We start from the raw sequence: 14,402 nt of genomic DNA on the forward strand, positions 1-14,402 counted from the left end.
ACCAATGTTGTATTTAATTGGGGGTAATTGTATGAACATTGGAACATTTGAGATATTTCGGCAGAATTTGAGGTGCAACACCGTTCCCATTCTCCCTCAAATGAGGTCAGAATTTTTCAAATGCTGTTTGAATGCCGTAGGAATATTTAGAATGCCGTAAAAATAGTTACAATGTAATCAGAGTCCGATCAAAATACCCTTCGAATGCAGATCGATATTTCTCCACTTCGAATGCTCCTCGAATGTTATTAAGCATGGGCAAAACGTTCGGGCTGGCCACAAGAAAGGACCTAAATGATTGGATTGCACTCAGAATGTCGTCCGAATTTCGAATATGCAGGAATGCAGTTAGAATTTTCATTCCAATGGCGTTCCAGCTCATTCCGCCTCTAGTATGACGGAGGTATTGATTATGATCATTCCATAAGAGACATCTTCGTTCATCATTGAAGCAAGGAAGAACTTTATGTGAACTTTAGGGTCCTATGTGATGATCGATCGCGCCATAGCAATCGCATATGTCTACAATGGTTTACTTATAATGTGGTACAAGATAAATGTTTTGATGATATTCAAACTAATTCCAATTCATTGGCTTCTATATGCTGTTGTTTCTCATGTAGGAAGCGATAATTCTGTCAGCGAGTCTGTTACTTCGGGTTTTGACTACCGTATCAATCGTTTTACATATTACAACGTTAGTAGCGAGCTGACGTTCACTCCGACCGCAGCTGACAATGGGGGCGTACTTCAGTGTCATCTGATCGGCAGTGAACGGTCTCAAACCTTGGTAGTTCAGCGTGAGTACAGTTTCGTTTAATATCTGATCTATCTGCACCTGCGTGCAGTCAAAAATTAACGCCTTCACCTTTAACATAGAAAGTTCTCTCAAAATATTGTTAAAGGCTGTGCTGGTTGCCAGGCATACGATTATTACGACACGACATATTTTTTTCAGACAAGATAATTAAAGGGATGGTTTAGTTTTGGTTGAGACCTAATTTCAAGTTTCTAAAATTTTTTGGTGAGATAATGAGAAACCTTTTAAAATTTACTATGAAAGAGCATGTAATTCTATGAGAAATTCGACGTTCATTTGATGAAAATTCGTTTTGAAATGGCTGAGGTTCTATATCAGAAAAAAAAGGGCGACTCTAATAAAGTGTGGGACCCACACGTTGTTACCATCGCTTTGTTTTACTTTGTTTTTGGATGTTTCAGTCATTCCAAACCCGATTTTAATCAAATAAACTTTGAATTCCTCTTAAAATGGAATGCTCTGTACTATTATCATAGGTGTTTTCTTGGTATCTCGCAGAAAGTTAAAAGCCCAATTCTCATCTCCACCAATACTGTACTATCCCTTTAATAATGCTTATGATGCAATTAATAAGGATCCTTGATTCACATGGCAAGGTATTCAAAAAAAAAAGAAGAAGAAGAAAAGGCACACGTGGTTATTTTCATAAAGTAGAAAATAAAGCAGTTTTGATGTGAGAGTCGAGCTCGCAGCAAATTAGTGCAAGACACTCGAAGCGCCAAGATAATGGTTGTTCGTGAGCTGATATGGAAGCTTTGTTGATTTGGAATGGTACATACATACTTAATATACATCTCTTTTTGTTCATTTCCATGATGAGCAAGATTTTACTTAATGCTTTTGAAGTTATATCAACACTTGCCAATGAAAATAAAAAGATGATAGCACGATTAACTTTGAAAAACAATTAATATTGATTCCTACTTTTTGATCATACATAATGTACTGTATTCTATTAACATTTTTGAAAAAATGTATAATTATTATCAGCAGAATGTGTTCTATCATCCGTCTACCTTTAACTCTCGTCTTCTCAACAGACCCTCCAGCAGACAATATCATCTTGATCAAGATCGCTGACAACGAGAACGGACAAGAAACTAATGGCCTCAGGATCACGTGTCACGTCGACCCACGTGACCAACCATATCCACCAGTGGGAATATACAAGATTGCATTGAATGGCGTCATTGAGTCAGCTTTGAGCTCCCCTTCATTGATCCTTGAGTCCACTCCCAGTGAATGCGTTGAAATCTCCTGCACCGGTATCAACGACATTGGGAGGACGAACTCTACAAAGACTTACTGTCCAAGAAGCGACGGTAAGATGATAAAACTTTTCATATCATTGCTATACCAAAGCGCTTTTGATCAGTATAAGGCAAATCAATTTCACTTCATATACTTATTTGTTTTTCTTTTTTATTTCTAGTTGCAAATATGTTCACGTGAACAAACACGATACTGCCGTAGTAGAGTAGGATTTGTTTGTTTGTTTTTGTTTTTGTTTAACAAAATAGTAAAGTTTTAGTGTTAACATTCATTTTTAAATGAGTTTTAAAGCGTTAATTAGGTGTTTTGTCTTGTTTTGTTTTTTGATAGACAACGCAAATTTTACAATCTTATTTGTCGAGATTGCGCAATGTCATCCAAACTCAACAGTGTCTGGTTAAAAATCTTTATGTGATTACCGAGGATTGGATGGGGATGTTTCTCATAAGGAATACTATCGTTGATTTCTTGACAAAAGCAAACAAACAAAACAACAATATAATTAGCAACATTACATATTATTACAGAGTTAGGTTTTTATTTTGAACCAAATATAGACCTACCCGCTTCAATTCACTATTATATTCAAGCTTTGTCTACTCGGTCTACTCGAACACTTACGACTGATTATAGATGTTGTAGTCTGGAGGGTATTCTCTTGAGAATTAGTTTATTCATCAATAAATCAAATCGTATGGTGGTACCAAACGATGCGGCAACGCTTTAGGAATAACTGCCTAAAGAGAAAAGTGTGTGCAAGAACAATGACTAAGAGAACAATATGATTTATGGGGGCTCTTTAATTATCAATGGCGGACATCCACTTCTTTGTGTGTTGGTTAATTCAAAATGAATGCAAATCTATTAAAAATTTAATTAGTAGTCGGTTTGGAGTTAAGGACTCTCATCTTCACGTTGCAAGATTAGTAAACTTATTCCCCCTCCCCAGAAAAAAAAACAAACAAACAAACAAAAAAACAATCAATCTCTTCTTTGCCTCTCACTGAATCTAATAAGGAAAAGTCCAAGATATTGAATGTGTTGATAACGAATATTCAAGAAGTCATCCTACTCAGATCTTAAAGCCAGTAACAAACTATAATGATGATTATGAAGGACCAACGCTTTTGCATTTTCATTTACCATTCTTCTGAAGTTGTTTACTTGTTAAATTCTGATCCTTCGAATTTTGAGTAGGGGGTCTTAATATTGTTTATCAACGATATTCAGGATTTGAGAAGAATGGAAGGTACCTGACACAGTCTCCCAACCCCCACCCCACCCCTCCCCTCCAAAAAAAAAAATGATTGTTTTTTTATGTTGTTGTTGTTGATTTTTTTCAATCTTAGGTCACGCGCCTCCAGCGAGTGACATCCTCTCCATCGAGACCCAGGAGATCAATGGAGAAGGAAGCCAGGTCATTCTCGTTATCACGTGTCACATTAGTCCCGAGAACCAGCCCTCCCCACACCTTCACACATACACCATCGGAGTCGACAACACAACTCTCTCCTCGTCCAGCAGTACCTCGGCTCTCTTCAGACCACGCCCACACAACAGGTGCATCAATGTCACGTGCTCGGGGACGAACGGGATTGGTTGGACCTACACCAGTCTAGAGTACTGCTCGACTTTCGGCTCGGAGAAAGGTTGATATACTTTTGATATATTGATTTTATTTACCACAAGGCTGTGATGTAGAAAGCGAAAGAACAAAAAAAGAAAGAAAAACAAACAGGTAAACAATCAAGCAAAAAAAAAAAACAAACAAAGAAAAAAAAACAAAACGTAAGATTTTAATGTGAGATTCCAAGTAACGGCTCGGTGAAAGGTTAATGTTCTTCTGATACGATTTTATTTACAAAAGGAATATGATGTAGAAAGCAAAACTGAAAAAAAAATCACGAACAAGCAAAATAACAAACAATCAAATAAACCAAACAAAGAAACAAAAAATAAACCCGCAGAACTGGAAGGTTACACGTATAGAGGTTGGCGGAGACAATTTTCTCCAGCGTTTTGATGCAAATCAATTTTAGTTCATATACTTATTTTTTTTTCTTTTTTTTTTTCTAGTTGCAAATTTGTTCACGTGAACAAACACAATATTGCCGTAGTAGAGTAGGATTTGTTTGTTTGTTTGTTTGTTTTTCTTTTTGTTTAAGAAAATAGTAAAGTTTTAATGTTAACATTCATTTTTAAATGAATTTTAAAGTGTTGATTAGGTGTTTTGTCTTGTTTTGTTTTTTGATAGACAACGCAAAATTTTACAATCTTATTTGTCGAGATTGCGCAATGTCATCCAAACTCAACAGTGTCTGGTTCGAAATCTTCCTGTGATTACCATGGATTGAAGGGGGATGTTTCTCATAAGGAATACTATCGTTGATTTCTTGACAAAAGCAAACAAACAAAACAGCAATAAAATAAGGAACATTACATATTATTACAGAGTTAGGTTTTTATTTTGAACCAAATATAGATCTACCCGCTTGAATTCACTATTATATTTAAGCCTTGTCTACTCGTTCTACTCGAACACTTACGACTGATCCTAGATGTTTTCGTCTGGAGTGTATTCTCTTCAGATGAGATAATCTTATGTTAGACCATTTTCCTATTAGTTTATTTATCAATAAATCAAATCGTATGGTGGTACCAAACGATGCAGCAACGCTTTAGGAATAACTGCCTAAAGAGAAAAGTGTGTGCAAGAACAATGACTAAGAAAACAATATGATTTATGGGGGCTCTTTAATTATCAATGACGGACATCCACTTCTTTGTGTGTTGGTTAATTCAAAATGAATGCAAATCTATTAAAAATTTAATTAGTAGTCGGTTTGGAGTTAAGGACTCTCATCTTCACGTTGCAAGATTAGTAAACTTATTCCCCCTCCCCAGAAAAAAAAACAACAACAAACAAACAAAAAAACAATCAATCTCTTCTTTGCCTCTCACTGAATCTAATAAGGAAAAGTCCAAGATATTGAATGTGTTGATAACGAATATTCAAGAAGTCATCCTACTCAGATCTTAAAGCCAGTAACAAACTATAATGATGATTATGAAGGACCAACGCTTTTACATTTTCATTTACCATTCTTCTGAAGTTGTCTACTTGTTAAATTCTGATCCTTCGAATTTTGAGTAGGGGGTCTTAATATTGTTTATAAACGATACTCAGGATTTGAGAAGAATGGTAAGTACCTGACACAGTCTCCCAACCCCCACCCCCACCCCCACCCCCTAAAAGAAAAAAAAATGATTGTTTTTTTATGTTGTTGTTTTTTTTTCCAATCTTAGGTCACGCGCCTCCAGCGAGTGACATCCTCTCCATCGAGACCCAGGAGATCAATGGAGAAGGAAGCCAGGTCATTCTCTTTATCACGTGTCACATTAGTCCCGAGGACCAGCCCTCCCCACACCTTCACACATACACCATCGGAGTCGACAACACCACTCTCTCCTCGTCCAGCAGTACCTCGGCTCTCTTCAGATCACGCCCACACAACAGGTGCATCAATGTCACGTGCTCGGGGACGAACGGGATTGGTTGGACCTATAACACCAGTCTAGAGTACTGCTCGACTTTCGGCTCGGAGAAAGGTTGATATACTTTTGATATATTGATTTTATTTACCACAAGGCTGTGATGTAGAAAGCGAAAGAACAAAAAAAGAAAGAAAAACAAACAAGTAAACAATCAAGCAAAAAAAAACCAAACAAACAAACAAAGAAAAAAAACAACAACAACGTAAGATTTTAATGTGAGATTCCAAGTAACGGCTCGGTGAAAGGTTAATGTTCTTCTGATACGATTTTATTCACCAAAGGAATATGATGTAGAAAGCAAAACAGAAAAAAAAAATCACGAACAAACAAAATAACAAACAATCAAATAAACCAAACAAAGAAACAAAAAATAAACCCGCAGAACTGGAAGGTTACACGTAGCGAGGTTGGCGGAGACAATTTTCTCCAGCGTTTTGATGCAAATCAATTTCAGTTCATATACTTATTTTTTTCTTTTTTTTCTAGTCGCAAATTTGTTCACGTGAACAAACAAAATACTGCCGTAGTAGAGTAGGATTTGTTTGTTTGTTTGTTCGTTTTTCTTTTTATTTAACAAAATAGTAAAGTTTTAATGCTAACATTCATTTTTAAATGAGTTTTAAAGTGTTAATTAGGTGTTTTGTCGTGTTTTGTTTTTTGATAGACAACGCAAAATTTTACAAGCTTATTTGTCGAGATTGCGCAATGTCATCCAAACTCAACAGTGTCTGGTTTAAAATCTTCCTGTGATTACCGAGGATTGGAGGGGGATGTTTCTCATAAGGAATACTATCGTTGATTTCTTGACAAAAGCAAACAAACAAAACAGCAATAAAATAAGCAACATTACATGTTATTACAGAGTTAGGTTTTTATTTTGAACCAAATATAGATCTACCCGCTTGAATTCACTATTATATTTAAGCCTTGTCTACTCGTTCTACTCGAACACTAACGACTTTTCCTAGATGTTTTCGTCTGGTGTGTATTCTCTTGAGATGAGATAATCTTATGTTAGACCATTTTCCTATTAGTTTATTTATCAATAAATCAAATCGTATGGTGGTACCAAACGATGCGGCAACGCTTTAGGAATAACTGCCTAAAGAGAAAAGTGTGTGCAAGAACAATGACTAAGAGAACAATTATATGACTTATGGGGGCTCTTTAATTATCAATGACGGACATCCACTTCTTTGTGTGTTGGTTAATTCAAAATGAATGCAAATCTATTAAAAATTTAATTAGTAGTCGGTTTGGAGTTAAGGGCTCTCATCTTCACGTTGCAAGATTAGTAAACTTATTCCCCCTCCCCAGAAAAAACAAACAAACAAAAAAACAATCAATCTCTTCTTTGCCTCTCACTAAATCTAATAAGGAAAAGTCCAAGATATTGAATGTGTTGATAACGAATATTCAAGAAGTCATCCTACTCAGATCTTAAAGCCAGTAACAAACTATGATGATGATTATGAAGGACCAACGCTTTTACATTTTCATTTACCATTCTTCTGAAGTTGTTTACTTGTTAAATTCTGATCCTTCGAATTTTGAGTAGGGGTCTTAATATTGTTTATCAACGATATTCAGGATTTGAGAAGAATGGTAAGTACCTGACACAGTCTCCCAACCCCCACCCCCACCTCCACTCCCCCCAAAAAAATGATTGGTTTTTTATGTTGTTGTTGTTGGTTTTTTTTTCAATCTTAGGTCACGCGCCTCCAGCGAGTGACATCCTCTACATCGAGACCCAGGAGATCAATGGAGAAGGAAGCCAGGTCATTCTCGTTATCACGTGTCACATTAGTCCCGAGGACCAGCCCTCCCCACACCTTCACACATACACCATCGGAGTCGACAACACCACTCTCTCCTCGTCCAGCAGTACCTCGGCTCTCTTCAGACCACGCCCACACAACAGGTGCATCAATGTCACGTGCTCGGGGACGAACGGAATTGGTTGGACCTACACCAGTCTAGAGTACTGCTCGACTTTCGGCTCGGAGAAAGGTTGGTATACTTTTGATATATTGATTTTATTTACCACAAGGCTGTGATGTAGAAAGCGAAAGAACAAAAAAAGAAAGAAAAACAAACAAGTAAACAATCAAGCAAAAAAAAAAAAAAAACAAGAAACAAAACAAAGAAAAAAAAACAAAACGTAAGATTTTAATGTGAGATTCCAAGTAACGGCTCGGTGAAAGGTTAATGTTCTTCTGATACGATTTTATTTACCAAAGGAATATGATGTAGAAAGCAAAAAAAAAAAAAAAAAATCACGAACAAACAAAATAACAAACAATCAAATAAATCAAACAAAGAAACAAAAAATAAACCCGCAGAACTGGAAGGTTACACGTAGCGAGGTTGGCGGAGACAATTTTCTCCAGCGTTTTGATATCTCTTTATCCCTACATGATTTAGTTTTGATGAGACTGGAATTTTTATGCGTGAGTTCACTTATATTAAACTTCCACCCGTTTTTTTAATGAATTATTTCAACCGTTGTGATGACATTCATTCAAAATACACACATCATCAATCTAATATTCATCCATTTTGTTTCTGAAGACTTCATGCCCAGAAACAGTCGATAAAGTTTCCTGGATCCAATTCTTGGAACTCCAGAATTCCTGAAAATCTTAAGCTGCCTTTGCATAATTTCAAGAAAAAAAAATGATATGTTTTTGCCTCCTCTTTATTCTATGTTATAATAATTTAATTATCAGGCCTGAGAGGTTCTGGTTGAAACTATATGCATGAGGCGACTTCACTAGTTCTATTTTGAAATAGTGCTATAATGCTACGTAAGACAACGAAGAGACATAGTTTAACCAGAACGTCGAATAATGGTCTGGTATATTTGTTTCATATCCCTCCCAATTAATTGAAGAGTAACAGCAAAGAGCGTGGTTGACTGGTCTAAAGATTCGAAAGTTTCACAATGTGGAAGTGTATAACTGTATGCATTGACTGTGGGATGCCCTTTATCTCTCGAAGCGAAGACGCAGTGCGTTTGGTGAAAAATCGTACTGTAACATGATGTATTATGCATTAAAATACGCGCTTGGCAAATACCCATCGCCATTGCAGCATGGTAATATTTTTTTCCCCCAAGGGAAATATTTGGGCTACGATTTTCATGACATAAATAATGTTTTGTCGCTTTCGCTGGCCTCAACCAATCAGGGGTCAAGAAATAGTTTTTGAGGAATAAGATATATTGTAGGCTTTGGTAGTTTTCATCCCATATTCCTTTTTGATGGTTCTCTGTCAAATAGTAAGGTCATATTTTACCATACAGGTCCAATTACTTGTCTTCATCGAGGAGTTCTTCAAAAGTCGTCGACTACGTACGCCCTGTTTGTGACGGCGTTCCTCATTTTGATGGCTAACTGTGCGATCGTGGTGATAAAAAGAAGAAAAATCATAATCTACTACATTCTTTTTCTTTTCATTTCACCGTACCTTTTCTTCTTTTTCTTTGACTGTTTCTATCATGCCTTCTACATCCCCTTCAAGTGTTAAAAATTCACCCTTTAACCTCTTTGTCTCTACTTTCTTCTTCCCACTCTTCCCTTACTTCTTCTGTTCATTTTTATTCGTTGTTGACATCTTCGTCTTTTTCTTCTCCTGCGGCCGTTAGACTGTCAACCTTGTTTAAATTTATACACGAGTCGATCAGTACTTCAATGGAAATAATTACGAAGAAAAGCTAAGGGTGGCAGTTTCTGGTTTGAACATTTTATTACTGGATAGGGGATGTAACTGTGTCCCCAGGTAGAACCGAGTCTCCGTGAACGGTTTCTATCATGTAGAGTAACAACAGCATTTTGAAACGTTGGTCTTGTGAGTGTTTGAACAATGTTATGTCAATAACAACAACAACAACAACAACAACAACTACAACAATTGTAACCTTTACTTTTTGAATATATAATTTGTTAGTTTTGCTGATAAGGTTGTAATCACAAGTAAATTTTGAAACCCATAATTTTATGACATTAAATAACATGTGACCTGTATGCCTCCGCTCTAGTAATGATTAAGCCTGTATACTATGGAGATTTTTCCCTTGTCAAATATGTCTTTATACTCTTCTAATAGCCAAATTATTTCTATTTTGTTTTGTTACTCTTCTTATAGATGGACAGCACAAACCGGAATATCGGCCTCATAATCAAGTTTGTCATTTTGTTCGACAAAAACAACCACCCACCTGGCGAATGTGACAGTGGATGAGTGTAAAGGCAGTAGATAATTTACCTCTTTTATTAAGCAGATGACAACCAGAAATTGATATTACTTCTATTCTAATACGTATATGTCGATTGCATGGTATGTGCACGGAAATAGGTAAGAACAAGTATTATCTTTAAGCGGATTTTTTTTTTTTATCTTGCTTTTTTTTTTTAGTCAGACCTTCTTCTCAGTACCTAAATAATTGGTGAAGGAAGAGAAGTCTAGTCTCCGACTCGAGGACAATTACGTGAAACCTTCATAGATGTGATTAACTGGTCTTTACTTTTAAAACAAACAATTTTCATTACATCCTATGTCCATTGTACGTCAAAATATAGGATCAAATCATATTCATTCTAATTATATAATATACCAAAGTGCGCACTCAAAATTCAAGTAAAATTCTCAAGCTGCTGGACATGAAAAGAAGACTATCGTGGCTTGGATATGTAACGTGTATCCACGTTCACACGCACAGACACACACCTTATGACTTGTGATCTAGTCATCCCTGATCGCAGCATCACTGGGTTTAGTATGACAAGACTATCTCTCCGTAAAGACGTATGCGATGTTAACTGCGTGTGTACTGAATAAGGTATTATAATAATTGTATTCATGAGTAAAGATCTTCCCATCTTCCTATAGACCGTGTTCTCAGAACCTAAATCATTGTTGACAGAATAGTCTCTGACACAAGAAGACTTACGTGAATCCTTCATTGATATGATGTACTGGTTTTAAACCAGGACCATGTTTCATAAAGATGTTCGTAAAGTAACGAACAAAAACTGGTTTTCAGTTCAGATGTGCTATACTTATCAGAATATCAATAATTCAGCACAAGAACTGATCACCAGTCGTTAATAAGTCGTTCATAACTTTTCGAACAGCTTTATGGAACACCCCCTGGACATTTTCTTTGCTTCTATGTGTTCAAAGCATTTGATCAAATCATATCCTGTTTAGGCTTTATTGATGATATGATTACATCAGTCTTTATCCGGTAGTATAGGATTGTCATTGTGAAAGCATATCACTCAGTAAAGACTTCTTTTGAAGATCAATAACCACGTCTTTACAACACTTGTCTGATTTCATGATTGCATATTTGTCATTGTATCTTTTCTCCCTCTTTCTGAAAAGAAAACAGAATCTAAAATCAAAATCACAGTCAGTGACGGATAGTAGAACGTGTTTGTGAATAGGTAAGGATGTTTCTATTAAAGTCACGTGACGGATGAGCGGGAGAAGTACGCTGTGTAAAAATTGGCAAAAGTAAGATTGAGACACATGTATGTTTGTGTATGCATCATGTCCACGTGTGTAAGCATGAAATGGCGTGCTTATGTGCATAGGTATAGAATGGTGAACACAGACTACCCATGACTGTGTAAGGCAAACTGCAGCGTTGGAGTTGAGTGTATCTGCGATGCTCATGACCTTGTAGTATGACCGTATAGAGAATGACAGGATGTTTGCAGAAAACAAGTTTGGAGGCAGAAGAAAAACACAATATGAGACTCCGCGTGAAATCGAGACGAATTTATATTAGTGAGTAGATGGATATGATTGTATGTTTGAAATGGATGGTGTAGTATCGTTAGAGATTAGGATGAGAGTTTAAACATTTTGCTAGATATCAAGAAATCACTCACAAAATATTACAGAGCATATTATTCTAACAGGAATTCTAAAATCATTTGATGAAAATCGGTTTATGGCTAAGATATCAACAAAAAAAAAATAAAATAAAACAAAGAGACCGTAATAAAAGGTTTGCCCCACCTTTTATTAGGATCAGTCTTTTTTGAATATCTCAGCCATATCCAAAACAATTTTTATCAAATAAAGTGGATTCCTTTTGGAATCACATATCTTTCATATTTCAAAAAGAGTTATTTCGTTATCTCACCAAAGAATGTTAGAGAGCAAACATAAGTATAGGTCTCAACCTATAAAAGTATATGAATGTATTTAAGACTATGTGTGTGTGTGTGTGTGTGTGTGTGTGTGTGTGTGTGTGTTTGTGTGTGTGTGTGTATACATAAATGACCCTACATCAGAAAACCAATAAAGAAGCCACAAGACATGGATTTTTTAGCGCGATCATGTTCTGGAAGAGTATCCAGACTTGAAACTTTAAATAATGCAAAACTCAACTCAAATATACTCTCCTAAGCTATCTAAACATTGGAAAGAAAGCACACACTCTGGAAAAGTGTGTTTCGAGAAAAGAGGTTCTGAAGTACAGCCTATTCAAGCGTTTAATCTTACCGTGAGCCGTGCTGTGTAAAACAAATATCGCAGTAGGGCAAAAAAAAAAAAAAAAAAAAAAATGATGTAAAACTTCATAGCAACGGCAATGAAGGGATTATCAAATCAACTTCTATTTTATCATGCTCGACTAATATGATTGACACATGTTGTTAATGTGTAGTACCAACTTTCGAAACAGTGCTATCAGCATCCTTTCAAAAGATGTAAGAATTGATCTTGAAAAAGTGTGTATAGATTTTTAAGAAATGAAAAAGGGGCTCTTCGGACACATCTAATCACACAATTCTGCTTGAAGTAAAAATAAAATAAACAAAACAAAAAGGAAACACACAAACGTTTCCAAAATAATATACAGTCTTCAAAGTCTTATTTCTTCATTTTCACTTCTATGTTTCATTAAAGCAGGCACCTATCCAGGACGGGGTCATAGATTTTCAAACGCAAAGAGCTTTATCAAAAAGGTATTGTTTTGTTGTTGTTGCAGTTGATGATGATGATGATGATTTTGGTTGGGGTTTTAATCTGAAATAAAACAAACTATTATGACAAACGCCCTCAACGACATGTTCTATAGAGCAAAATTCTATCGGAGGAGTCAGATTAGATGTCAACCTAATCACCATTAAGATTCAGGTCTTACAGAAATGCCTGAGATGGGATTGATCAGAGAAGGCCTATAATAGTGGAATATAATGCAGTATTGAAATTAAAAGAGTCTGAGGTTTTCCCACAATTCTAGATATCTCAACACTTGCTTATGATAAGTCACTCGTTCTTCAGCAAAATCGTGTCGGAGGAGGCCGCAGACGGAAGTCAACCTGCAATAAACCTCAAATAAAGTAATTTAACTAAAAGGTATTTGTAGTATTCCAGTATTAGAGTGTAATGAAGTGCTGCAAGTAAAATAATCTGAGGTTTTCCTACAAGTCGAAATATCTCAACAAGACGTGTCAATCTCTCGTTCTACAGTAAATTTGTGTCAGAGGAGGAAGACGGAAGTAAACTTGCAATGCAGTTCAATAATCTAAGTTCTACAAAACATTCAGTGGTGGTTTTGGTAGCATAATATACCATGGAAAGTAAAACAGTAAAATATTCCTACAAGAAGAGACATCCCAACAGGACGTCTTACAGTGCATGTGCCGGTAAGTTGTAACTGTGATGTAATATTGAGAACATCATGCATGAACATACGACCTGTTAAACTTGTAAAAGATGGAGTTATCAACACCTTATGCTAATCACATATTCCTAGGTTCTGGAATTCAAAGAGCATTACGAAGATTTAATAGAGGAAGTGCAGTAAAATTATTTTGAAATGGACTCGTCAGACTCCAACCGTCAAAAAAACAAACAAACAAAAAACACGGCAATTTACCCAAGCAGTGAAAACAAGAACAGCAAAAAGTGAGATCCTCTATCGATATAGCTTTACAGGGAATATCCATGAACACGTAATTGGATTTAGCCTGTTGCTTCATGTTGCCACATGTTCTTAACTTCATCACCAGCTTCCATTCCTTTGCCAGGAATGGTTTTTGACCTGTTAAAGTGGATTGTCTTTTACAAATTAATATGTATTATTACATTAGAATATCAAGTAATACGTGCATTGAAGATATGCCCCTCATGGCAAATATTGAAATAAAAGAAATGAAATAAAAATTGAAAAAAAATGATATCATTCATCACTGATAGTAATATGGAAGCTTGAATTTAAAGAGCAGACTTCCTTTGGTTGAAAGCAAGTGAATTTTGTTACTCTTTCTAATGGGTTCCTGTTGAATAGGTGAGTTTGTTGATGTTTCTTTGTTTGTTTGTTTCTTTCTTTATTTCGACTGACCTCTACGAAGTCATTGTTTATTTCTACTTCTATCTTCCGTGTAGATACCAGTCTCCTATCTTCAGTTACAGGGCAGTATATTTTCAAACAAAAGAGCTATTGAAAAACAATCGTCCTGGTTTTGTTTGGTTTGGTTTGGTTTTGTTTGGTTAAAAGCCATTTTGTAGTTCGACTTTGCGCATGAGCAAAAAAAAAATAAAAAAAAAGTCATTTTATAACAGGCATTGCATCTGTGATGCCATGATTGCTCATGTAAACCTTAACAGTTCGTGCTAGCACATCCACCTGATAGCAGCAAATTGTTCATTAAAGCCCAAACAAAGTTCTGGTACGCCTGCAAAAGTTGTCAAATTTCGCTCCCAAATGTGAACGTATGCTTAGGAAATGTGC

Source organism: Diadema antillarum, unplaced genomic scaffold (genome assembly GCF_040938485.1).
Source record: "Diadema antillarum isolate AM-2024a unplaced genomic scaffold, OU_Dant_1.0 seq00000937_RagTag, whole genome shotgun sequence".
NCBI lineage: Eukaryota > Metazoa > Echinodermata > Echinoidea > Diadematoida > Diadematidae > Diadema > Diadema antillarum.